This window comes from Vicugna pacos, chromosome 8 (genome assembly GCF_048564905.1).
Source record: "Vicugna pacos chromosome 8, VicPac4, whole genome shotgun sequence".
NCBI lineage: Eukaryota > Metazoa > Chordata > Mammalia > Artiodactyla > Camelidae > Vicugna > Vicugna pacos.
Window position 1 is genome coordinate 65,813,268 of NC_132994.1, and position 26,287 is coordinate 65,839,554.

At 38.8% G+C, this 26,287-nt stretch overlaps 1 protein-coding gene across 1 annotated transcript in view; it reads left to right on the plus strand.

Moving 5' to 3' along the window:
• Nucleotides 1-26,287, plus strand: part of ESR1 (estrogen receptor 1) — a 378,297-nt gene that overhangs the window by 51,571 nt on the left and 300,439 nt on the right. The window contains exon 3 of the mRNA XM_072966053.1: nt 5,033-5,183. The gene's annotated coding sequence lies outside the window, so the exon portion shown is untranslated. The remainder of the gene's footprint in view (nt 1-5,032; nt 5,184-26,287) is intronic.

Sequence of the window (26,287 nt, forward strand, 5' to 3'; positions counted from 1 at the left end):
GTCTGTTGATTACTAACTCCCATTTCCTCCTCTCTCGAGCCCGTGGTAACCACCATGCCAGTCTTTGATGTTATAAATTTGACTGTTTTAGATACCTCATATAAGTAGAATCATGCAGCATTTGTGTTTCTGTGACTGGCTTATTTCACTTAGCATAATGTCCTTCAGGTTCAATCATATTGTCACATATTGCAGAAATGACTCTTTTTGAAGGCTGAATAATATTCCAGTGTATGTACATACCACATTTTCTTTATCCATTTATCTTTTTAAAAAATTGAATTGTAGTTGATTTACAATTTTGTGTTAGTTTCTGGTGTCCAAAGAAGTGATTCAGTTATATATATGTGTATATATATATATATATATATGTATATATATATATATATATTTCATATTCTTTTCCATTGTAGTTTATTACAAGATATTGAATATAGTTCCCTGTGCTATATGGTAGGACATTGTTGTTTATCTATTTTATAATAGTAGTTTGTATCTGCTAATACCAAACTCCTAATATCCCTCCCCCTTCTCCCCTTTCCCCTTAGGTAGCCATACATTTGTTTTCTGTATCCATTTATCTCTGGATGGGCATTTACAGTTTCACATCAAACAGACTATTTTGAATAGGGCTGCAATGAACATGGGAGTGCTAATATCTCTTCCAGATTCTGATTTCAATTCTTTTGGATGTATACCTAGAAATGGGATTGCTGGGTCATCTGGTAGTCCTATTGTTACTTTTTAAGATCCTCCATACTGTTTTCCTTAGCAACTGCACCATTTTGAAATCCTACCAACTGTGTGCATGGGTTTCAATTTCTCCACATTCTCACCAATACTTGTTATCTTTTGTGTTTTTGATAATAACCATCTTTATAGGTATGAGTGATATCTCATTGTGGTTTTGATATGTATTTCTCTGATGATTAGTGATGGTGAACATTTTTTCATATACCTGTTGGCCATTTGTATGTCTTCTTTGGAGAAATGTCTACTCAAGTTCTTAGTCCATTTTAAAATTGGATTATTCATCATTCTGTTATTGAATTGTATGAGTTCCTTATGTATTTTGTGGATTAATCCTTTCCCAGATAAACAGTTTTCACACATTTTCTTCCATTTTGTAGGTTGTCTTTTCAATCTGTTGATTACTTCCTGTGCAGACACTTTTTAGTTTGATGTAGTTCCACCAATGTCTTGAGACATTCCCCCTACGTTTTCTTCTAGGAGTTTTACAGCTTCAGGTCTTATATTTAAGTCTTTCATCCACACTGGGTTGATTTTTGTATACTGTGTAAAACAGTATCCATGTAGACATCCAGTTTCCCCAGCACCACTTATTGAAGAAATGATACTTTTCCCATGGTGTACTCTTGGCACCCTTGTTGAAGATCAATCAACTGTATATGTGTGGATTTATTTAGGGCTGTATATTCTATTTTACTGGTTTATATGTCTGTCTTTATGCCAGTACCATGCTGTTTTGATGACTGTAACTTCATCATATTTTTTGAAACCAGAAAATGTTATGCCTCCAGTTTTGTTTGAACAAGTCTGATTTTGAGGCCCCATTTCCCCTGTCAATTGAATGAAGCCTTTGGACTAGGGGAGCTCTATGGTCTGTGGGACCATACCATTTTATGACTCTGTAGTTCTTGCTTTCAGCAATTTCCACTTACAGCAGTGAGTTGAGATACTAATATAAGTACAACCAAACCCATGGGCATCTATGCTGGGAACAAAAGACAGACATGTCGTCAATTCCATTGATTTAGGACTCAAGTTGGAAAAAGAAGACTCATGTCTCTTGCAGCTGCCTGAAGTGCTTTATGCTTATGGGGATGGGGGCACTGAATCCAGTGGTTTGAGGATGAAAGGAAGGGTTCAGATTGTGCTTTCTCTTTCCTCTTTTTCTCTTCTCTTCTAAGGGGAAATAAAAGACAAGGATGCCAATTAAAAAAAAAATTAAAGGCAAAGACTTATCGAGGAGTAGGGGTTTGGATGGGGGGAGGCCAAGCACACTAAATAAGTTAATTTCTGTTGCAATAAATCTCAAGGGATGATAGTACACTCCTGAGAATGTTCCTTGGTAGACAATGCCTGGGCACTGTGTTTTAAGCAGAAAATTACAGGGACAGGGTGTCATTGTAACATTCAGCGTGAAGAACATTGCTCATGTTGGTTTGTTGGTCTATTCCTTCAGATTATTTAGGCTTCACAAATCAAGCAAAGAGGTACTTCAAATCTAGATTGTGAAGGAAAGGATTCATAGAAGTTGTTTTCTAGGAAAGGAAAAAGCAGAAAGCGAAGGTCTCCTGCTTGCTATGGCATTCATGTTGCATTAGCAATATTAATACAGTTAAGTATTAATCATTTAGAACAGTTCACAAATTATTCATGTTCGGACTATGCAGGGTCCTTGCTTCACGTCCTTCTCACCATCTGGATTCTATCCATTTTACTCCTCCCTTAGCACTTGGAATAGAAGCAAAATTTAAGTGGGCCAATCTTCTACTTGTTAGCAGCCATGGTAATATGTTCAGTAGGGAAAGTGGTTTATACTGTTAAATGGACGAAAGGTTTTGGATTGTTTAAGGTTTTAATTTGTTGATGGGATTTCTAGAATCCACTACTATCAATATTTGAAAATTGAGCAGACTAGACAAGTTTGGAGATTTATGCAAGTGTAGCTAACAAGGGCTGTACTTAAATTTCTTATCCAGCTCTTTAGTTCTAAATTTATTGCCAATTTTGTTTATCAAACTTATTCTCAGAGGAGTGGTATTTGCTGTGGCCACAAGGAAACATCTGTGAGCTTAAACCTTAGAGGCAGATAGCCAGTTAGAGCATTTGGCATTTAAGGCTTAGCTTGTAGAAGAGAAAAATTAATCAAGGGAACCCTTAAAAATATTGAGAAGGCAACTAAGAAAAAAGTCTTATCACTGACAAACTGAAGTATTGAGTTCATGTTAATTAAGAAATGTCAGAATTTATAATGAATCAACGAGGAGTGTCACATTATGGCAAGTTTGGAAGCTGATGTCAATCTTTCCTGCCAGGATTTATGGTAGATTATATAATGGAATCCTGGGCTCTAAGAGATCAAAGGAAAATACTGGCTCTGTCTTCATCCATTCTCTTAGGTCAAGCCTATCCAGCAAGAAGCCAAGTGGAGAGTTGAGCAATTATCTGAAGTGGGCAGTGGAGACGGCCAAAACCAGATAATACACAACCAGAAAGTCACCATGGAGGGAAAATGTGGACTGAAAATAGAAGGGACAGGGGTAAAATGTCATACAGTTTGGTCAGTGTCCACAGTTCAAGTTCACTGGATGACAGCCAATTCCTGGCTTCGTGTAATTATTTAGAACAAGTCTAAAAGACTAGGGTTAAAAAAAAAGCCGAGCTCATTACCAAGGTTGTATGTTTGTGCAAAATTTCTCTGTATCTGTTACTGCCTGTGACATGTCTAATTCTGAGTATTTCCAAGGATTGCACTTTGCTTTTTTAGATTAGTGCATCAAAGTGATTGAGGAAGCCCATATAATCTATAGTCTTCTGTGGAGAAAATTTTTCTTTCATCGATTAATTAACCTTTTCCTCTCATAGCAGATGCTTATGAATTTTCCATTGAAAACTCTGACTGTCTCTTATCTTCATTATTTTCTCATGTGGCAATTTCTGTATCCCCCTGATTTTACTAGAACATACCAAGGGAGTGTACAAGCCCGCTGGAATAGGCTTTGCATTACCTTTGCTTAAAAAGTGAAAAAACAAAACTACCAAACTCTCAGATTAATGTTTTTTTTTCCCTTTTATTTGGTATGGAAACCATAAACTACTTACTCTGAGCAGATGTTTCCTAGACCTGAAATACAGTTATCAGTCCTTGGCCCCTGTAAATCTGTCATTGTTTACTTGCTAATCCTGAAGGCTCCTTAATTCAATGTTAAAACTTTCCATTTGTTTCTGTTTTTTTTTTTAATTGAGAAAAAGTTCGTAAATTAGATTCCCTGCAGCTTGGGGTTAAAAAAAAAAAGTCAGGCTACTATTCCAAATAGAAAAACAAAGAAGTTAAACAAGTATTTTTTTCACTCAATCATGTCTTGTACATTCAAAGCTATTATATATAGCATTTTAAAAACAAAACAAAAAAATAATCTGGGCCCTTTTGTTTTCAATTGCACAGGCTGACGTTTGAAATTCACAGTGAAAATTGCCTGTGGAATATTCCTGAAGTATTCTAAGGGAGCCTATTGGAATATCTTATAATAAACTAAAAATTCGAGGAGAATTTCACATGCCAGTAGAGATTAAGAAAGTTGTTTTATAAATAATAGGAGAAAGGTGTGTATAAGTGGCATTGCTAAATTCCTCACTTGCTCTGTGCGGTGACTGCCTTTCCCATCACATTGCAACGTCTGACTCTCTGTGGAAAGCGCATACCGCACAGCCACAGCAGGGGCAACTCTGCCGTTCAACGTGCGCTCGGGGAGACTGTGGGCCAGGACTTCTTTTCTCTAATGGCAAAATTGATCCACAGACATGGAAGCCATCCTATGGACCCGAGTTGATGTACTGGATGGTGGTCTATGCATTCTGCATAAATGCTTGTTAATGGTGCCAATGGTAAATGGCTTCGGCTTTATGTAGCTTTGCGAAATAGTATGATTGAGGAATTTGAGTTGAATGGACAAGTGTAACATTGTTTCACCAGGGCCCACTGATATGTGAGACTGCCTTTATCTTCAACCACCTTGCTTCCTTTAAGTGAAGAATCACACCAGCTTTAATTAAGGAAATCTTTAGAACCCCCCCCCCCACTACCCTCTGCTCCCTGTTAAGGACAGAATGAAGAAGCAGACTAGAAGGACGTAAGCACAAAAACTGCTCGTTGTCCAGGATGGCAGTACCAAATCTCAGCACAGCTCTTTGCGAAAGGATGTAGATATTAATCTGAATTTGGAATCACCACTGAGACACGTGTGAACATATTAGTTTCCTTTCTTTGTCTCTTGACTTCTTCCAGGAATACATAGGACCTAATTTGACCATACAGTTTGGAGAAGGACTTTTCATCTGATTTCTTTGACTATCAACTATGTATTGCCAAGGACTGAGGAGTACACCAGACAACTGATGAACACTTGGAACACTTCATGTGTGTTTCTTGCGTTGAGGTAAAGAATGCAATTTATAAGCTACTACCACTTAAAACATCCTCTGCATACACTGTGTGGTCGAAATTTCTTTACATGTTATCAGGGATGTTAACAGATTTATCTACAATGTGCAACAGTCCACTCTACAGAAAACCCAAACTTTTTTTTTAAAGCTCTTTTATTTCATTCTTTTTCCCTTCAGAGCTCTCCCATAACTGCTAGCAAGTAAAAACATTTCCTGATTTGAATTTCACAACCTCCTTCTTCTCTTGCCAGTTGTATGGTGCTAATAAGAAGCAAAATGTGTGTGTGTTTAACTTAACTAAAATAGGAGAACATTTTTAGATTATAGCCTTTGTATATAGATTCAGTTACCTACCTAAAAATAGAAACACAGTTCTTACATTCTCAACCAGTGACAGATATTTCTGTTTAATTTAATTATTCGAAATGGCGAGTGGTAGTTTCGTAAGGGAAAAATAAAGCCTGTTGGGTGGACAAGAGGCCATTTCACATGTATTTGTGATCACTAAGTAATCACATTGTTTTTTATTTGAAGTTTAAAAGAGAAAATAACTTACTGACTTTCATGTCCATTTCTCATTTTCTCCATAGATCATTTCTAAATTAGTTAACAAACAGATATTTTGAAAGGCCGTGCATACATTACAATAACAGTACAAATGATCACCATTGCCTTAAAGCCAATTTGCTATTTATTTAGCAGTTTTGAGAATCCAGGGCCAGGCATGTGACATAAAAGTTTAAAAGCCCCTCTGGTTTGTAAATACCATGCTATTCTTCAAAATGTTCAAAAGCACAGGAAGTCTGAGTAAATTGAGTAATACTGTAAGGTTTATTTTTATGTCATCTACCCAAGTGACAAGTGAGGGCTAGGATGTGGGACCTAGATCTGTCTGCCAATCAGCTAGAGATGCCAGTGGATTAAACCTGATTTCTCTAAGGACCAAACTGGCACATATGGCTCAGTGTGGTAACTTCCTCATTGTAGAGCTGGCCTGTTTCAGTGAAGCATTTCAAGAAAATTTTCCGTTGGCCCTTCCTTACCCTGCTATATAGGAAGTGAAGATTTCTAGGCGAAGACTTTACTTAGTGACTAACTGAAATGTTAAATAGCGTCACCAATTCCAAGCTTGGCCTCTGTCCTCAAAAGTCCAGTGGGACTGGTCGGGCCAGTCTTCCTAGGGTGGAGGTGCACAATTGCTCCTGGGCCCATGGAACCTGCAGGACCTTGTGTGCAAGGGCTTGGCTGACTGCCGGCTATTGAGAAGTGTCGCAGAACTTCCTCTGGCTTAGGTGTTTTAGACAGCGAGAGTTCTAATCCTTGAAGTAAGAGTCTGAGCAGCTGTGAATGATCTTGTGGATCAGAGAGCTACGACCTGGTGACTTGCCGGGGCTCCTTATATTCCTAGGAGGCAGTGCTTGCAGCGGCTTGCCAGCTCAGTGCAGACAGCTGGTTTGGAGAACAAGGGGAAAGACAGTGAAGAAAGAGGAAGGAAGGAAAAGGTTTTGAACCAAAAGATAGTCCTCTACCCAGCTGGGGCCGAAGTAGTGCAAACCACTGGGAGTTTGGGTCCCACACAGTTTCCAACATGCCATTCAACAAGGCAATTCAACACGCAATTCAACAATTTTCTCAATTTTTGTCTTTCTACACACTTCTCAGTCTCTGAGTGGTCTCCAATTTCCCTTCCTGCTCTGAGGTCCTGGATCAGAAGTTGATTATCCTGGAAAGGCCTGAGGTTATGCTGTGGCTGGGACTTTGAAAGAGAACTCAAACAAAACCATTGGGATTCCAGATGCCAGTGAACCTGGGGCTGCTTGTGCATTTGTTTGAATAACTGTGTCACTTGGGCAGCAACACTAAAATCACCCCTCCACCCATTCTTCTTGCCTCTCCATTTATAAACAACATATAACATCAGCGTTTCTCCCACTCCCAAAGGCATTTGGCTCTATGAATACTAAAAGTTGGCCTGAATGATTCTAAGGGCTAAAGAATAAAATACATAAAATATGTTTAGTAGATTAGCATGGCGCCCACATGTGGGGTTTCCTGCCATCAATTTTTTTTTTTAAGATCCAACTCTCCAGTTTGTCATTTATTTATTTATTTAAATTTTTTGGGTGGAGGGAGGTAATTAGGTTTGTTTGTTTGCTTATTTATTTATTTAATGGAGGTACTAGGGATTGAACCCAGGACCTCGTACATGCTAAGCATACACTCAACCACTGAGCAATACCCTCCCCTGCAACTCTCCAGTTTAAGTAATCAGTTATTTAAAGTCCTATTTCTTTCATTGTCTACTTTGCTCATTCCTGGAGTCAATCAAGTAATTAACATAATGATGGTAATCCTACCTTTCCATGTATTGATCTCATTTTCTGCGACCGTGGCGCTTTGCACCTTAAAGAGAACAGCTTACTTAGTCATTACAACATTTCTAGGAGTGGGTATCGTTATGCCCACTTTCTAGGGAGGTAAACCATGGCTTAGAGAAATCAAGTAATTTACTGAGGACCATCCAGTTGGTAAATGGTATAACGCAATTTGAATTTAGGACAGTAACTCAAGATCTTGGCCATGGTAAATATGGGTTTTCGGATTATGCTTGTAGACAAAGGGCTTGGGTGCTGAAGGAAATACAGAAGCAGTATTAAAAAAAAAAAGTCTCTTCCCTTGAGAAACTTATAATCCACTGAAATGAGGAGCTCAAATTTCCACTGTGAAATACTTGCATCCCCATAGCCTGGAACAAATTCTTAGGATTTCCTTTTTACTGTTTAGAACTCAACTACTCAAGTCAAGAACTCTGAGTGAAAGCCTTAACAGGCTTGGGCGGTGACTTTTCTATTTTTCATCACCCTAGGAGTACATTTCTCTGCCCATAAATGACACTTAATAGAGTTGACTGATTATATTTGGATGAATTTTACTTAGCAAAAAGAACAGGTGAGAGTTGGTTGACCAGTATCTTCATTTACCAAATTCAATTCATGTTCTGATTTCTCTCCCACTGGTGAAAATGTTTCATCAGACTTGATCTCTAGAGAAGTGAAGGGGTCTTTTGACCAGTAAATCAATGCCATACCATCAGGTTTGCTTTGCTAATTAAGTCTGAAATAGATTAATGGTAAACATTATTTTCGGGTCCACTGGGCACATATGAACTAAAGATGGCCCGAGGTGACTTGGATGTATAAAGACTGGCAGAGGGAAGGATAATCCACAAAACTGGTAAATCACACATGAATAATCAAGAACTGAGTACAATATAACAATATGTGTTCATTTCCACTAATAAATAAGCTACCATTATCCTCTCTTCACTCTCCATTTGGGTCAAATTACTTCTCTGCTGTGTTTCCATTCTTACTGGTACCAATTTGCTGTGATTTCTCCTAGTTTTGACTCTATCTTTTGGCTTTAATCTTGTCTCTAAATTGCAACCCAGTAAATATATTCTAGTATTTTTTATTGTAATTCCTTCCTTTATGCCAGGTGCCAAGAGAAGGGAGTTTGGTTATTAATTTATCTGTCTGAATATGTATCAACAGGAATCCTAATTCACACTTTGATTATGGTTGTTTGAGTCTAAAAGATTCAATTTGGTTCATTTAATTTATCTTAGCTTGTCTGCATAACAGTGCTACACAGCTAATTACAGTAGTTTTCCTTCATATTGTTGACCTGATGCAAAGTAGCAAATAAGATGGATCAGAAATTTCTATCCAGTCTGAAGCTATATGTATACAATAACAATATAGTCTCATAATATTCTCTAAGGAAATCCTAGTCATCTGGAAGTTTGGTTTCCATGATGCCAAAGAGAGTCTTCAGGAGCCAAAATCAGCTGAGGACACGCACACATGTATCCAAGTCTACATTTTCATCCCATTACAACATGCAGCCATTGGTTGGGCTCCTATTTAAATAACAGAGTTATTGCCCATCAAAATGTAAATAATGTTTTGTTATTAGTTGAACACTGAAAAACTTTCCAGGATGGTTTTGTGAGTTTTATTCAGCACAAGGTAGAACACACTTCTTCCAATTGCTTTGGTGACTGGAGAGATTGTGCTTTAAAGAAATCCACCCATGTTTCTGTTGCTCTTTCTTCAATCCCATTGGACCTTGGGAGCAAGGTGTAGCCAGGAATCCCTTGTTTTGTTAACCAGGAAGCAAGAGTCCTCCCGAGGGAATGGGTAAGAAGGAATGCGGAGGGGAGAAGCATGCCTCAGAGGGTTGCTGTTTATCTTGCTGGCCTGTTGAATCCTCTAGGGAAGATTTTCTGGGCTAAGAACAACGCTTACTGGCTGTCATTGCTGTGCCGTGAAAACTCACCAATCCCTTCACTGAAGGCTTGTTTGTCTGAACACCAGTGCCTTGGCCTTACGTTTCAGCTGAAATCTTTTCTACCCAGGGCAAAAACCAAGGGAGAAAATGGAAGGGGTGTTTCCAATTTTGAAACCTCAGATCAAACTGGAGATACCTGCCCTAACTGGAAATCTGAAGAAATAAGTTATGAATATTGTTCAGAGGAGGTGATAAAAAAAGAGCTTTGCTGGTTTTCATAGGAAGGCTTTCTGTGTAGCCTCTCCGAGACCTGGCTACCTGAGTGATTTATCCTCGAAACTCGAGGATTTGTAGTGTCTGGGGCTTAGGTGATCCTGGGGGACAGGTTGCTAATCTAGGGCACTCTGGGCTTTGACTTTTGTCCGGGCGATGTTGACACAGGTTGAGTTTGCTGAGATGCTGGCACTACTTTCCAGTGCTGAAGGAGCCCTGCAGGAGGGCTATGCTTCTGAACACAGAAGTGTCTCGAAGTGCCGTTTTTCATTTTTAGATCAGTTCATCACCTTTCTTATGCTTTCATTTAAAATAATTCTTGTGTTTTGCATGTTGTAGAATGCATGGTAATTTTAACATGCTTTGAAAAGAGAATAGAATAAAGATGTAAACAAAAATTACCTGTATACTGACCAGCCATAGATAATCACTAACAATATTTTACTGTATTTTCTTATAGTCTTTCACTTAGTATGTATGTATAGATGCATATCTATTTATTTGTATATACTTGCATATTAAATAAAAATGTAAAACACCCCCTCAGTGTACTGTTAACAAAAACCCAAAATACAGCACAAATTCCATTTGTAAAACACATACATATATACATATACATGTACATTTACAATGTACTTTACAAATTGAAATTATGTTGCACCTTGGGTTTCCATTAACATTGTATTGTATAGTATTTACGTATAGTGTATATACATAATAGACATACATATGTATACACACATAGACACACGTGTGTATTTTGCAAATTGAAATTATACTGTATCTTGTAGAATTTATTTAATTACTTGAATGTTTTAATAAGCATTTTTGTCCACATCTGTGTTTCTTCTCTTAAAAATAATCCCTAAAAGTGGAAATACAGTGTCAAAAGGCAAAGCTACATTTAAGGTTCTTGAGGGGGTACACCAGATTTTATTTCCTTTTGAAACTTTATTCTATTGCAGAAACGCTCTTAAAAGATTCCAAGCAAAAATTGTCTTAATCTCATCTAGAAATCAAATTATTCTTTTATTTGACCTTGTCACCTCTGGTCCTTGTCCATGTCTCTTTTGTCTTTCTCATTCCCTTCTTCCTTTCCTTTTGCTTTGCTTGTACCTCTTCAGAGAAACCAATGAACACAGCTTGATGTGCTCCTCTACTCCTTTCTCCAGGGTCACACAACCCTGTGATATACACTGATATGATATACAGGGGAGTGGTCCCTATTTATCTTAGACTTTGGGATCAGGCTATGTACACAGTATATGCGTGTGTGTGTGTGTGTGTGTTACTTTGTGTCTTGGTTTTCTCACTTTGAAATATGTCTTGGAGATTCTGGCAAAGATATCTTACCCTTTTCAATAGTTTTATGAGGTATGAATTTGCTAAAATCTATTCAGGTATTTTGCTATCAATGGACACTCTGTTGTGAATAGTTCCCAATACATAAAAAACATACTGTCACTGCCAATATTCGTAGACACATATTCTTAGCTATCGGTGGTTTTATTTTTATGGTCTAATTCCCAGAAGTAAAATTACTGGTTCAAAGGATATGTGTCTTTTTAAATTTTAGTGGGTTTTCCCATATTATTTTCTAAAAATATTACAGCAAATCACATTCCCACTAGAAATATTTGAGAATATAATTTTCCTCACATTTCCAGTAGCACTCCTATTTCTCCACTTTCTAATTTTTGCTAGTCTAATGAGTAAGCATTCTTAATTTAATTTCGGTTTTCTTGACTTGTATCTAATGAAGCTGAGCATCTGCTCACATTATTAGTGCTCCTTTGGACTTCCTTGTCTGTCAATTCCCTATGTGTACCCTTGGCCCCTACACAGTTGTTTTTTTCTTAGTAATTTAAAATGCTCTTTGACTACTATAGTTTTTTGTCACATTAGTTGCTATATCTTTCCCCATCAATAATTTGTTCTTTGATTTTATTTTTGTAATTTTCTTCCACAAAATTAAAAAAAATTTATAACATCATATCTATCTCTCTTCCTTTACAGAATCTGGATTGTCTGTCTTACTTTATTTAATTTTTAATTGAAGTATGGTCGATTTATAATGTTTCAGGTGTACAACAAAGGGATTCAGTTGTACGTACTATGCCTATATATTCTTTTTCGGATTCTTTCCTATTATAGTTTATTACAAGATATTGAATATAGTTCCCTGTGCTATATGGTAGGACCTGGTTGTTTATCTGTTTTATATATGGTAGTTTGTGTCTGCTAATCCCAAACTCCTAATTTATCCCTCCCCTCCTACTCCTTTCCCCTTTCCCCTTCGGTAACCATAAGTTTGTTTTCTATGTCGGTGAGTCTATTTCTGATTTGTAAGTAAGTTCATTTGTATTATTTCTTAAAATTCCATATATAAGTGATATCATATGACACTTGTCTTTCTCTGTCTGATTTACTTCACTTAGTTTGATAACCTACAGGTCCATCCATGTTGCTGCGAATAACATTATTCATTCTTTTTTATGGCTAAGTAGTATTTCTATCTACCCCACAACTTTTTAATCCAATCATCTGTCCATGGACATTTAGGTTGTTTCTATGTCTTGGCTATTGTAAATAGTACTGCTATGAACACTGGGGTGCATGTATCTTTTTGAATTAGAGTTTTCATTTTTTTCTGGGTATATGCCCAGGAGTAGGATTCCTGGATCATATGGTAACAATTTTTAGTGTTTTAAGGAACCTCCACAATGTTCTCCACAGTGGCTGCACCAATTTACATCCCCACCGACAGTGTAGGAAGGTTCCCATTTCTTCATATCTTCTCCAGCATTTATTTGTAGACTTTGTGATGATGGCCATTCTGAGTGGTGTGAGGCAATACCTCACTGTAGTTTTGATTTGCATTTCTGGATTGCCTGGCTTACTTTAAAAGGTCTTCCCACTATTTTCTTAAATTTTCTTCCAAGTTAAATTCTAACTTCTATTTTTTGTATTATTAATATTCTAGTATTTTTCCGTCTGAAATTTATTTTTATATAAAGCTAGAGGGTCCAACTGTATTTTCTTTTAGATGAATAGCCAATTGTTTAAGCATCATGTGGAACTGTCTTTTCTCTAGTAAATTCAATTTCCATATATACTAGTATCTGTTTTTGGTTTTTGTTTTCTCTAGTCCGCATATCTATTCATCTATTGCCAGGCCTGGGCTGTATTGCTTTGTATATAATAGCTGTGTTATTTATTTTAATATCTGGCAAGTTGATGTCCCTCCCCTACATCATTCTCCTCCTCCTCCTCCTTCTTCTTCTTCTTCACTTTGGTCTAGTTTTTAACACTTAGAGTTCCATATGAATTTTAAAGGAATTTTATTAAAAATAATCAAACAAATAAGAGCAAAGCATATTGGGTTGATGGTTGTAATTAACTTAACTGTACACTCTAATTTTCAGTGGTTTGACAGTTTTGTGGTCTTTACATTTGTTTAAACTTTGTGTTAGGTTCTTCCTATAGAAGAATTAACTTCCTTTATACAGTGTTGGTCTCATATCTTTCTTGTTATAAGTTTTTTCAGAGTAAAATTAATACAGTAAGAATAAAACTGGAAGAAAATGTATCAAACCATTATTAACATTAGTTGACCCTGGTGATAAGGTTATGAATGAATGATTTTAGCTTCTTCCACTTTTTGATGGCTTACCAACTTTTCCATATGGATCATGCATTATTTTTATAATGGTCAGAAGATAATCAAATTAATTTTCTAATGGAATGGGAATAACAGTGTCTTAGAAAATCACACATATAATAGCTTCACATGGAATTCTACTGTTACCTCCCCAGATCCGTGATTCTCAAGGAGAAAATGTGGGCAGGGGGACGAGCTCTTTGTCAGTGTTGTGTATGTGATTGAAGAAAGCATTTTCTTTATCATTCAGCATTTTAACCATAGCCCATAGCTGGTGTCTAGTGCACTCTGAATATTTGATGAATGAAAGAATTTTATAAATATTGTATAACAAAATGTTGTAATGTATTGTATTTGGAAGACAAATAAAAATTCTATTGTTTTCATAACATGAAGTGGGAAAATGGAATTCAATAAAAATATCCTGTTGGTGGGTGAGATTATAAAAAGATAGTCTTCTTGTCTATGAATCAGTAATAAGAGTAGTACCGAGGAAGCCAATTCTCCCCAGAGGGTTCCATCTGGAGAGGGAGCATGCTGTTTATCTCCTCGTACAAAGGATGGGAAATGCTACATTGAATTCCAATTAAGAGGCACATCTTATCATCTTGGTGCTTCAGCACCTACACAGGCTAGCATTGAGTGCTCAAGGAGTACTGGCACACTAATTAAAAAATACTGGATTATTTTTGGTGACCAAAGAATTGAGCATTATTAGGCTTCTCATTTTAAAAACATGCATGAGACGTTTGCTTTTGTATCTATTACTAATATATTATACTAGTGAGAAATATTATGCATGGACTGGGAGAAAGAAATTCACATCTGTCCTTGCCAGTGGGCTGAATGTGGAGGTGATGGAGTGGTTTTACTATCTAAGTGACTGAAAAATAGGTTATGGTGCCCCAAGGAAGCTCTCATTGCTTGCTGACAATTCGTAGTATCTGTTTAAATCATGCAGTTTTATTGGACCTTCAAAATATCTTTCAGTTGGTTTCAGTTTCAGCAGGAGAAAAGGCGAGCAGAGGAGAGTGGACTGCTGCTCGCTGTTTTGTTGGCAGGTTTAAACTTCATTCCACCCCTTTCCAGTTAAGTGCCCTGTGCAGTTCTTCCTTCTCTTTATCATCCTACCATTTTACTCCTCTTTTTTTTTATTGTCTTCCCCCTTCTTTCCTTCCTCCCCTTTGGGGGTTGGAGAGTCAGGAATAGGTGGGGAAGAAAGAAGGGCCCCAGACTTTCTAGTTCTTCATTCTTCCTTGAGTCCCTTTCCGTCAAGCTCTACCTTTATCTGATCCCAGATACAACCCAGTTTATAGTATCCACCCTTCCATTCAAGAAGTATTGAGTTCTTACTACGTCAGGATGGGGTTCTGAATGATCAGCTCCAGCAGTGAACAACATAGACAAAGATCTTGCTTTGAGGGAGCTTACATCTTACGGTGGAGGGAAGCAGATGATAAACAATCAGCTTGACAAGTAGGTACAGGTGTCAGTGCTCTGGCAAAGAGCAAAAATAGAGCAAGAGATGGTGGAGGGGCTACGTGGGTGAGGAGGAAAGATGTAACAAATTGGTGAAGGTGAGCCTCCCTCAGAAGGGAGTGTTCGCGCCAAGACACAGATGAGATAAGGACGTGAGACAGTGGCTATCTGGGGAAGAAGTTTCCAGGCAGAGGGGAGAACCAGTGCTAAGCCCGGAGGCAGAAGCATTCCTCACAGGAGGCCAGTGAGCTTGGAGCCCAGTTAAGGGAGAGAAGGTCTGCAGGCTCAGGAGAGGCCAGGGCAGGTAAACTGCTTTTCAATTGGAGAGTTTAAAGGACAATGCTTTGGATCAATATTAAATGAAAACTTCCTCAAATTTGTTTTTATGCTATCCCAAAAACTCACTTTCAGAGAAAAAAAAGATCTACAAAAGATTGCTTTGGCCGTTCTTTTATGGTCCCATATAAATTTTGGAATTTTTTGTTCTAGTTCCTGGAAAAATGTCGTGAGTATTTTGACAGGGGTTGCACTGGATCTGTTGGTTGCTTTGGGTAGTACGGCCATTTTGATAACGTTGATTCTTCCAATCCAGGGGCACAAGACATCTTTCCATTTCTTTGTATCATTTTCAATTTCTTCATCAATGTTTTACAGTTTTCAGAGTATAAGTAACCTCCTTGGTTAAGTTTATTTCTAGGTATTTTCTTGTTTTTGAAGCAATGGACATGTTTATGCCAGTTATAAAATTCTGGTTTTTGAAGTGAAAAGAAAAGAAAGTAAATGAAGGGCCACAAATGGCTAAAACCTTCTTTCTTATGGGTGAGTTGTTTTCCATTACATACATGTGCTGCATCTTCTTTATCCATTCATCTATTGATGCACACTTAGGATGCTTCCATATCTTGGCAGTTATAAAGAATGTTGTTGTTAATAGCAGGATGTATGTATCTTTTTGAATTAATTATTATTTTGTGGTTGCCTTTTTTCCTTTGATAAGCATGTAAGTTAAAAAAGCTAAGGCTCTAAATATTCTTGGAAACAATGAACAGTGCATATATGTAAATTTAAAAATATGTGCAGTATATTGTGTATATGCATTTACATGCAATATATTGTATATGTGCAGTCAAATTGTAACAATTGTACCTAATAAGACTGAAAAAGGAAAAGGAAAAAACTCACTTTCATTTGAAAACTTGATTAGCATGTAGACTGCTATGTGGTTAACCTTCCCTCAGAGCTCGAGGTAAATTTTGCTTTTAGATCTCTCTCCCTTTTTTTTTTATTCACCAAAAGAGAAATGAATGAAAAGGGAGCCATGAAGAAGTAAAGCAGAGGTCTCCCAGAGCTACTGAGATACAAGCACATTCAAATGACCACTAAGTATACTTATGTGTGTCTCTGTAATGTTTGAGGGGGCAGAAGTACTTGACTTAGGATTTGTGATTGCTTGGAAATGTGACTCATCTGGTTTCACGACCCAACTAGTAGCCTTCAGAGAGAGCGTGAGGTCATAACCTAGTGGTTGATGAGAGCAAAGAAGAGGGTGTAGGTGCATCCATGTCTAGCAGGAGGCCCAGGGTAACACGCTGGAGGTGAGAGTATTTAAGGAAGAGGCAACAAGAAGCAGGTTTGGGTAACAAGGTAGGAGTTAGCACGGTTGGGGTTGCCAGTGGTTCGTCATGCCTGGAGTGCAGGGTTCTGTGGAGAGATTGGGAGTAAGCACGTCACTCAGCTTAAGCAGACGAGCTAGGGGCTACCAAGGCCAAATAGCAAAAATCAGGCGTGAGTCTAGAAAGTGCACTCTGGCTGGAATATGGAACATGGTGGACACAGACTGAGGAGATATTCCTGGGGAGATTGGAGGGCCGTTGATGTTCACCTGCTGAGATTTTAAAAATAGGAAAAGAAATTTCAGGTAGAAAAATCAGGACAGACCTACTGACTCTTTGGAAATTATGGGACTAGAATATTTGGAAAGGAAGAGGTCACATCATTCTTGTGTTTACCAGCTATGCACTGAGCATCTCTGCTCGGCCCCAGGGTGTGTACCCAGTAGTTGAAGAACAAGGCACTGTACAAGGTGCTTGTAAGAGAAGGATCCTGGCCTCTCCTTCACAGACCCTCAGTTCAGCAGACTCTGGTTTTGAGTTGCAAGTGTAGGCTTTTGGCATAGCCAGGATAACAGGAATTCACTCTTATTGAAAAGCAATTCATTTCTCCAACCAATGTGTGTTAGATAAATGTACATGGCACTGTGGTAGGTTCTCAGAGAGACAGCTGTATATACCGAGGATGTTTCATTTTATCTGAAGTGACTCACAGACATATAAACTAGTCAAGCACAATTCCAGGCAAAGTCTGAGTTGCTTTCCAAAAGACAGCGACACGCTAATTTCCTAAGAGATTGACCTGCCCTGGAGGTATTGGGGGAATCTTGTTTGGGAGCTAGATTATCGTCATGACCTTGGAAAATAGGTGGGAATAGTTGAGGCAGCGAGAGGTATTACCTGAGAGGATGGTGGCAGCTCTGGAGTGAGGGATTGGTAACCATGGGTTGAGCACAGTGCGTTCAAGGGACAGAGAGGACCGGGAGGAGCGAGAGTGTGTGCTGGAGTAGGTACACATGCTTTGATACTGGAAACTTCGACAGACCTGCCTGCTAAGGTGTGTTGACTTCCTTTGTAGGTGACAGACAGCCATTAGAGCTCCTCGCACAGGAAAGCGACACACTGAAAGTGAGTATCCCACTGAGAGGTCCCCGGGTGTAGGGAGGATTAGATCGGGCAGAGACACTGGAGAGAAAAATGGCTGAAGACAGAAGAAGGAGAGGAACAAACCACCCAAATCCCAGTCTGTGTGTGGGAAAGTGTTTGGTAGAAAAGAGGGTGAGAAAATTGAAACAAACATGGCTGGCAGTGAAGTGCGTTCAGGGAAAGCAATGTGGACCCTCCACCAGTGGGGGTTCTGGTGCCAACACACCCGAATGCTTGTAAATCCCAACATGTTTCTGGGCTTGGGCAACTTTATAGTCTTGTTGTGTTGAAATGAAGCTCTAGACTTCCTCCAGAACCGTCGTCTTTCCATAAAACAGTAATGGTCTCTCATAGGTAGCACTCAGCTTTGCATGAAGCCACTGAGGCAAAATCCTTTGAAAAACGAATCCATTATCTGAGCAAGTTGTCTCTTTATAGTGTGATGTAAAAGGAGGTTTGGGAGGCAGAACATCAAGACTTTTTTGCAAGGTATATTGCGTAATATTTATCATAAGCCGTCCTCTACCCCCGGAAAGCTCATATAAATGTGGCAGTAATGTGGGCTACAGGCCACACTTGTGAAGGCACAACCTCTGCAACATGTTAAAGGTTAGGCAGTTTCAGCCTCTCAGTGATAAAGAACTGTGTCCTTTTAAAAGGTAATTTGTGTATCTTGCCAATGTCACACATTTTTGATCTATAGATCAGGAAGGGATTGGGGGTGGGGTAGGCATTGGGCATGTGGGGTTGTTTAGACAGAGAAGTCCTTTAGATTACCTAGTAAATGTAATCAGGAGCTTTTGGCTCAATTGAGAAAATCCATGTCTTTGGAAACACTGCTAAAATGACAACAAAGGAGTGAAAAAAGGCATAAATCCATGAGCAAAGTGAAGTAATGTGGGAAATTCTAGAACACGAGAGCTGATGGGTGACTGGTCACCAATGGAGCAGACTGGTTCAAGTGAAACCCATGCCTGTGGGATGCGGGTAGTTAAAAAACAAGTCTGTCAAACTGTGGGACCCCAGGAAGGCATGGGATGTGGAGACAGCAGGTGCCACTGAAGATGAGGGCTGGGATGGGGCTAAACACAGGAGAATTTGTTGAAAATCTTTAAAAGGAACAATCAAGCCATTCTGATTTCTGAATCTTCTGTAGTTTAGTGGAAGGAGTAAATGTCTTCCTGAAAATAGAGGGAGTGGAGGCTGTCATGCTGAATGGGAGACCCCTCGCCCCTTGCAGCTCAAAACTGACAGCAAAGCTTGTACCATCCAGGCAGCGGTTTGGAGGAGTCATCTCAGACGAAACCATCCAAGAGAAAGGACCCTCAGAAACTGACATTTAAGAGTCTCAGTGAAATGATGAGGTCCTACCTGATTGGAGGTACACACGCAGAAATATGATTTGGACCATTGAGGATCACCAGACAACACTAGTGTAATGAAAGATAGACACTCAAATAAACACACACACACACACACACACACACACACACACTGCCGTTCTGCTGGAGGAACACTATAGGATGAACAACACCTTGTATCTTTCTTGAGCTACTCTTTGCCAAAAGGAATGTTTGCGTATGTTTGTGGCTGAGCTAATTCTGCTCTAAGGCAGATCTTTGTGAGGCAGAGAAAATCTGGTGGGTCTTAGCACTGTCAGTGTTTGAACAGGGTTCATCCGGGTCTCCGGTCCTGCTCTTTCTCATCTTCAGATTTAAATCCAGAGTTGTTTGAGATGGTAGCAAATTGCAACAAATTTATGGATGCCTTCATAATCCATTTTCTAGGAATCTCAGAAAACCAAGGAAGACGCTTTTATTTGGTTATATTAAGAGACAAATATTTAGATTTTAAGTATTTTATTCTGCATGGTCAACAAATGAAATTGGAGAACACATTTGCTGTCATCCTGTACCTTTGGCCTCATAGTTCACCACTGTCATTCTATGCATTTTGCCTAATATGTCATATTCAGAATGAAGGATTTGGGATACACTTTCACTTTGTGTGTGTGATCCGTGGAGGGCTTTTCGCCATAAGTTTATTACAATTCTCCCACCTCTGGCCTCTGATTAAGGAATTGTACACTCCTCTCCATAACGACTCTTTCCTGAACAACATTGCTATACCACCATGCATGTGTTTTGAGGTCATGTGGGGGTGGTATGTTTAATTGGGTCCCTCTATTATTGTAAAACTCAAAGAACAGAGAATTTATTTGTGATCTTGAGTCTTTTTTGTTTGTTTTTCTACGAAACCTTACGGCTATGTCCTTTGATTTGAGACTATAGAGTTTCTGAGTAAAGTCTCCAATTCTCAGTTTTCAGGGTAAATTCTTGGGAATTGGTGGGGCTCCCAAGACTACTCTTTGTCATACTGTTCTAATTAACAGGGAAAAAGCCGTATAAATCTTAGATTTCTAAGATCTTGGGTTATTGTTATTCCTTGCCTATTTCTTATCCACTAATTGTGGCAACATATTGTATGAAACAACCCCCATTTGTATGCGTGCATCAAGCCTTTCCTATGAGGAAGGCATTATGCAAGAGTAAAGCAAAGAAATATAAATTATATTTGTCCTCTTGGAGTGAGTGTTCTAGTTGGGGAGATGAGTTGTGAAAAGTTAAATAACAAATATTTGCATAACATGCTGTAAGAGTTTGCAAACGTTATTAAGACTAATTATATGTCAAAAAATTATTAGAGAATTCAAGGCAAGAGAAATAAACTTACTTGAAGTGCATAAGGAAGAACTTATAAGAGGGCAGAATTGTGTTGAAGGAGTGGATTTGGGCAGAAGGAGAAGAAAGAGAGGAGTATAAATAAAGAGGTGGAAAACCACAGGGTGTGTGTGATGAACTGAAAGCAAGGAATCAGATATATGGGGAGGGGCACCTTCAGTCTAGAATTTCTGAACCAGTCAGGGTGCTTGGGTTGTAAGAAGCTGAAACCAAACCTAGTCCACTTAGGCAGAAAAGGAATTTGCAGTATTGGGTCTTCCAACCCATGAATATGATATATCCACCCATATATTTAGGCCTCATTTAATTTCTCTTTATTTTTTTATAGTTTGAATAGTTTTCTGTGTAGAAAACTTGCTCATCTTTTATTACCTTTGTTCCTAGATAGTTGATACTTTTATGTTATTGTCATAGATATTTAAAAATTATTTTGATTTCTGTTGATGATGCATAGAAATATAGTGGGGTTTTGCATATTGTCCTTGTATTCAGTAAACTTGCTAATTTAACTTATTGATTATAATAATTTTGTCTATAGATTCTTTTGAATTTTCAAAGTACACAATCATACCATGTATGAATAGCGACATTTTAATTTCTTTTTCCTGGCCTTATAACTTTTTTTTTTTTTTTTGCCTTCCTGCACTGACTAGGACCTTCTAATACAGTATGAATAGAAGATGATGGTGGGGATTCTCATTTCTGATCTTGGAAGGACATCTTTTAACATTTCACCATTAGGAGTGATGTTTGCTCTATAGGTTTTTGTAGATACTTAAAAAAATAAGATTAAAGTAGGTAATCCTAACTAATTGACTAACAGCTCTTTTTAAATTGTGAATTAATATAATACTTAATTCTTCAATTCATTTACTGTTCTAATAATACTCAATAATAGTATACTATAATATAAAATTTATCAAAAATTTTCTATCTATTGAGATGACCATATGATATTAAGATGATGAATATGATAATTACATTAGTTGATTTTCAAACGAAGTTTTTGTCTTTGGGTTACATCCAACTTGATTGTGATATATTGTCTTTTGTCAGAGGAGAAGCTGACGAACCACACTGAGGAAAAATAGAACTTAGGACAGGTTCCCTTAGCTGGCAGTCTTCAGTGGGAGAAAAGGATTTCCTCCAAAGCCAAACCAGGAGGCAGCATAGCTTTGTGACTAAAAACTCAGCCCGCCTGGTTGAAGTGGCAGCTCTGTCTCTTACTTGGTATATGACCTTAGTTCTAAGCAGCCTTCTGTGTATCAGTGAGGAGCATGCTCTACGTACCTCGTAGGTTTATGCTGAGGATTAAACAATAAGCACTTTAAAGTGCATAGGTCATTCCAGGCTCTAGAGAGTGATTTAGTTTCAGCTATTATTATTGTTACCATTATTAGAAAAAAAATCTACTTTGACATCCTTTAAATGGAGAGTTCCACCGAACATTGAGAATTCTTTAAATTTACTTGCCGGAGAGATATTCATCAACTGAAAATACTGAGTAGTTATTTGATATTTTGTCCTGATTCAAAATCTTGAATAATTTTTAAAATTCATTCATGGTATCTGAAGCTGTTCAATGACTTCCAACCTTTAAATTTTTGACAGCTTTACTGAGGTATTATTGACACCATAAACTCTGCACATTTACAGTGTACAGTTCGATAAGTTTTGACATATGTGTAAACCCATGAAACCATCACCATAATCAAGATAAGGGACGTGTCCACCTCTACCCCAATGTTTAAATCACTTTCCCGCCGTTCCCCCACCCCAGTGACCACCAGGAAATGGTTGCTGGTGCTCTGGGGCAATCTAAATCTGCCTCCTGGACCCCACTGAGAAAGACAGCAAAAGTGCTTCCCTGCTCTGGGGGATTTTTATGAACATGGATGTAATTTGAGCCACATAAACCCAGTACTAAAATATAGGGTTTGTTTCAGAAACGGTGATGCCAAAAATGCATGTAGATGAAAGCATTTGTTGATTTGCTTCCTAGCAACCAAGGTGAGAGCTTATCAGGTCTGCCATGACAGACAGCACTTTGATATTCCGCCGCCCCTGTACCATCCTTCTGCTGTTCATTCGTTGTCAGTAACTTCCCTGTGGAGCATATGGGGCCTGTGTGTCCCCAGCATCATGGCAGGAACTGGGCAAGATACACAGGGGAATTAATAAAGCTTGGACCTATCTTTAAGAAGCTTAGAGGTTAGCAGGAATAAAGTGGAAGGAGTAGCAGGGTAGGGAAAGTAAATAATATTTGTTGAGCTTACCACATGCTAGATGCCATGCTGAAGTGGTTTGTACACACACTTATTTAATTCTCTCAACAAGCCTGTGAGATAGATCTTATTAGCCTTTTTACCAATGAGGACGCTGAGGCTCACAGAGGTTAAGTAACTTGCCCACGTTTCCAGTTATCAGTGGCAAGGCTGAAAGTGGTAAAGAGGAAATTAAGGTTTGGGGTCATTCCTTCTATGACTCAGCATCGCGTGTCTCGTTCCTACCACTGCTCTGAATCGTACTTGTCCATTTTTACGCACCCTAGTATATGAATTTTTGAGGATCTAGACGTTGGGCTCCTGCCTGGCCCCTGTTCTTTTTCCTAGGGCCAGCTTCAGGCATCCTGGTCCCCAGCCCTGTCACTGGAACGTCTCTTCCTGCTGCCTTTGACCCCTGCTGCTGACCATCTGCTGGTTCTACCCTGCCTCCTGCCTGCTTCCCCACTTCCCATCTCAGATTCTGCCTGCCCATCACTCTTGATGGGAGCTCCCTGCCTTGTCCTGTTGGCCTGTTCTGGCCCATTCTTGGGTCCTACTTGCTCTGACCATCTTCATTCGGCCTGGTCCAGCCTTCCATTTTCCACAGCTGATCTGGCTTCAGGATCTTCTCAGAGGGGCTCAAGTCCTAGCCTCCTGTCTCGTGCCTGGCACCTGTCTCGTCTGCCTCTTTTGACTTCATCACTACCTCCTTTTTGGGATTTTTCTCCTTTTTGATCTAGCTTTGGACTTCCTGCATGAATCATTAACAAATATGTGTCTCCACAACTAATTATTCCCAGTTTGGAGTTTACTCTAGCCTAGTAGATTATAAGGAGGCAATATCTCATGTCAAATGACTTGACCTCCCAAAGAGAAACCAGGATCCCTGTGTTTTGTGGGTATGTGATGATATGATGGTTACAAGCATAAAGTGTGGCACTGAAGACATTGCTACTAGCCTTCCTTGCTGAAATGTTCACCCTGATTTTTCCTTTTATCTCTGAGACCACTTTCACACAATTTTTAATAGGTCGGTAAATTAGATGGATTCAATTTTATCTGTCTAACCAAACTGCAGATAGAAGGATCTTTGTATAAGACTAATAATAAAAGACATTTTGCTTGCCTCTTTTCTCTAGAAAGGTGCCTGTGTGTCACCCATGAGTGAGGGGCACGCTTGTTCTTGGTAACTTGTTTCTCTGTTCCAGGGCAGTTGACTAGTAGACAGAAATGTGGGTGCAGATGTGGTTGTCATATATATATTTTTTTAAAACTTTAAATCCTTGGAAAGATTGGACTTGGCTGGCACCTAGAGCGGTGTGGAAAAAGAGCAGAGTCCACATGGAGGCCCAGCGTAGAAATTCAAGATGTCACTAGCTCCCTGCTCAGTGTTGCCCCCAACGTAAATCTCTGGATAACGCTTCTATAAACTCCACCAGTCCAGTGCCTCAGCCGTGGCTTACAGGCGATGGAATACTGACTATATTTTAGCCTGACCTCATGGAATGCTAGCCATTGATCACAGTGAGACTGAGTTTCAGGGTCTTTGGTTTTTAATGATCATCATAGTCTACCTTCTTCCTTCATTAGGGAGACAGCATATGGTGTCTATACCACCACTTCCCTTATGTGGCTGAAAGAACAGGGTAGAGGTTAAATCTACAGCTATGCTTTGATAGACTGTAGCAGCCATCTACATCAGTAGAAAATGCTGTTTTCCCACTTGCTAGAAAAAGAAATTGGCAGTCCTAGTGAAATGGGCCCACTGTGAACTAGAAGACAAGAAACAGACTGGACATGTGGAATTCTGAGCAATGATAGAGAATTGTCTTCTCCACCGCGTACATTAGGTCATTGTTATTAACTGGGCTGCTGTTTACTCTAAAAGTCTTTTCATAATTTTTTTTTAGAAAGATAACATCTAAAAATGCAAGTTTCCTCAAGTTATATATGGTAACTTTTTAAAGTAGAGTTTTAGAAAGCTATGCTTCTTTTCTTTTTCTAGGATAACATTTTTATTTCAATTACAAAATTGCCACTATAAATAGCCAGTCAAGTTCATAGGGTATTAGTCTCATTAGGCAGTTAATTTACATCGTAAAAAATCTGAGTCATTAAATTAAATTTAAAAAGTAACTGATATCTTGTTGTTACATACTGCATGTGATCCCTTTAGTCAGAAAGGTAAAAAGTAATTTCATAACCTTGCCAAAAGAATTCCAAAGAATTAAGGACTTACTTGTATTTGCTAATTGAAGTTATTCTGGTTGTGAGCAAGAAACCATGGCTATTTCTGTCATGAAAATAAAATAATTTTTCACTTTCAGGATTTGCATATGGGTAAATAGGGTTCCCTTGATTTTTCTGGCATGTTTATAGTTATGTGGGATGTTTATAACTCCTGTTTCTATGCTAGTGGGTATTAATTCAATTTGATTATCTTTTCTGTTTGCCTAATGCATTTTAAAAACATTTTTTGGATGTGATGCCTTAACCCAGAAAATTAACTCCAGTGATGAAAAAGACTTTGGGGTTTTCATGGAGGTGATTAGGGGACATATTCTGGGGGAAGGGGTCTTTCTTCAAGGCATCAGATCCAATTTTGCAGACAGTGGCTACTCTAACCATGACCCATGACAGATAGTCTGAAGCATGATATTGAGATTGAAAGGGATGGTTGCCTCTAGATAAGAGAAGAGCTAAAGGTTTTTGACCTTGTGAGTCTAACCTCTTCATCCCATCTCCCAGGGCTGCCCAGCTGGCCACACACCCTGTGCCCCAGTCCCTCTCCTCCCGGCCAAGGCCATCACCCTTTGTTTCTCTTGTTCCTTCATCCTGGAGTTCTCATCTTCTTCTGGATGTGTGCAAAGCTCAGATAACAGTAACAGATGACATGCACTCATGGAGCACTTACTGTCCACTGTGCTGCATTCTAAGTCCTTTACACGTGCTGATTCTCTTAATCGTCACAATAACCCAATGATATAGATTCTATGCATACCCTCACTTTACAATCAAGGGAACTGAGCCACTAAGGGGCTAAGCAGCTTGTCCAAGACCACATGGTCAGCAAGTCGTGGAGCCAGGATTTGGACCCAGGAATCCAACTCGAGAACCCACGTCATTGGCTACCACACCCTCCTGCACCCTGAACCCAGACAGATATATATCACCATTACAGTATAACTAATCAATGGCACCTTGATCTTTTCTGCTTAATTGAATGCTACTTGTGATGAGGAAGATGCACCATTTCCAGCACCTGGGGCACACATAGCAGGTGCTCTCTAGCTGTTTATTATTGTCATCACTGTCATCATCATCATCTGATGTCTCTGTCATCATCATCTACCACATACCAGGCATATTTATGTGTTAGGCACACTTCACATAAATTAGATTTAACTCTTGCAATGATCTTAATGAGGTTCATATTATCCATATTTTATAGTTGAAAAGACCGAAAATACCTTGCATTTAGGAAGTGGCAGAATGGGAATCTGAGACCCCTCCACTAGGCTCCAGAATCGTTTCCCTTAACCACTGTACATTACATGCTCAATTAAGAAAAAAGGAACTGAGTAGGTGAGAAAACTGGTGACATGACAAGATTTGCTTCCACCAGTGTTA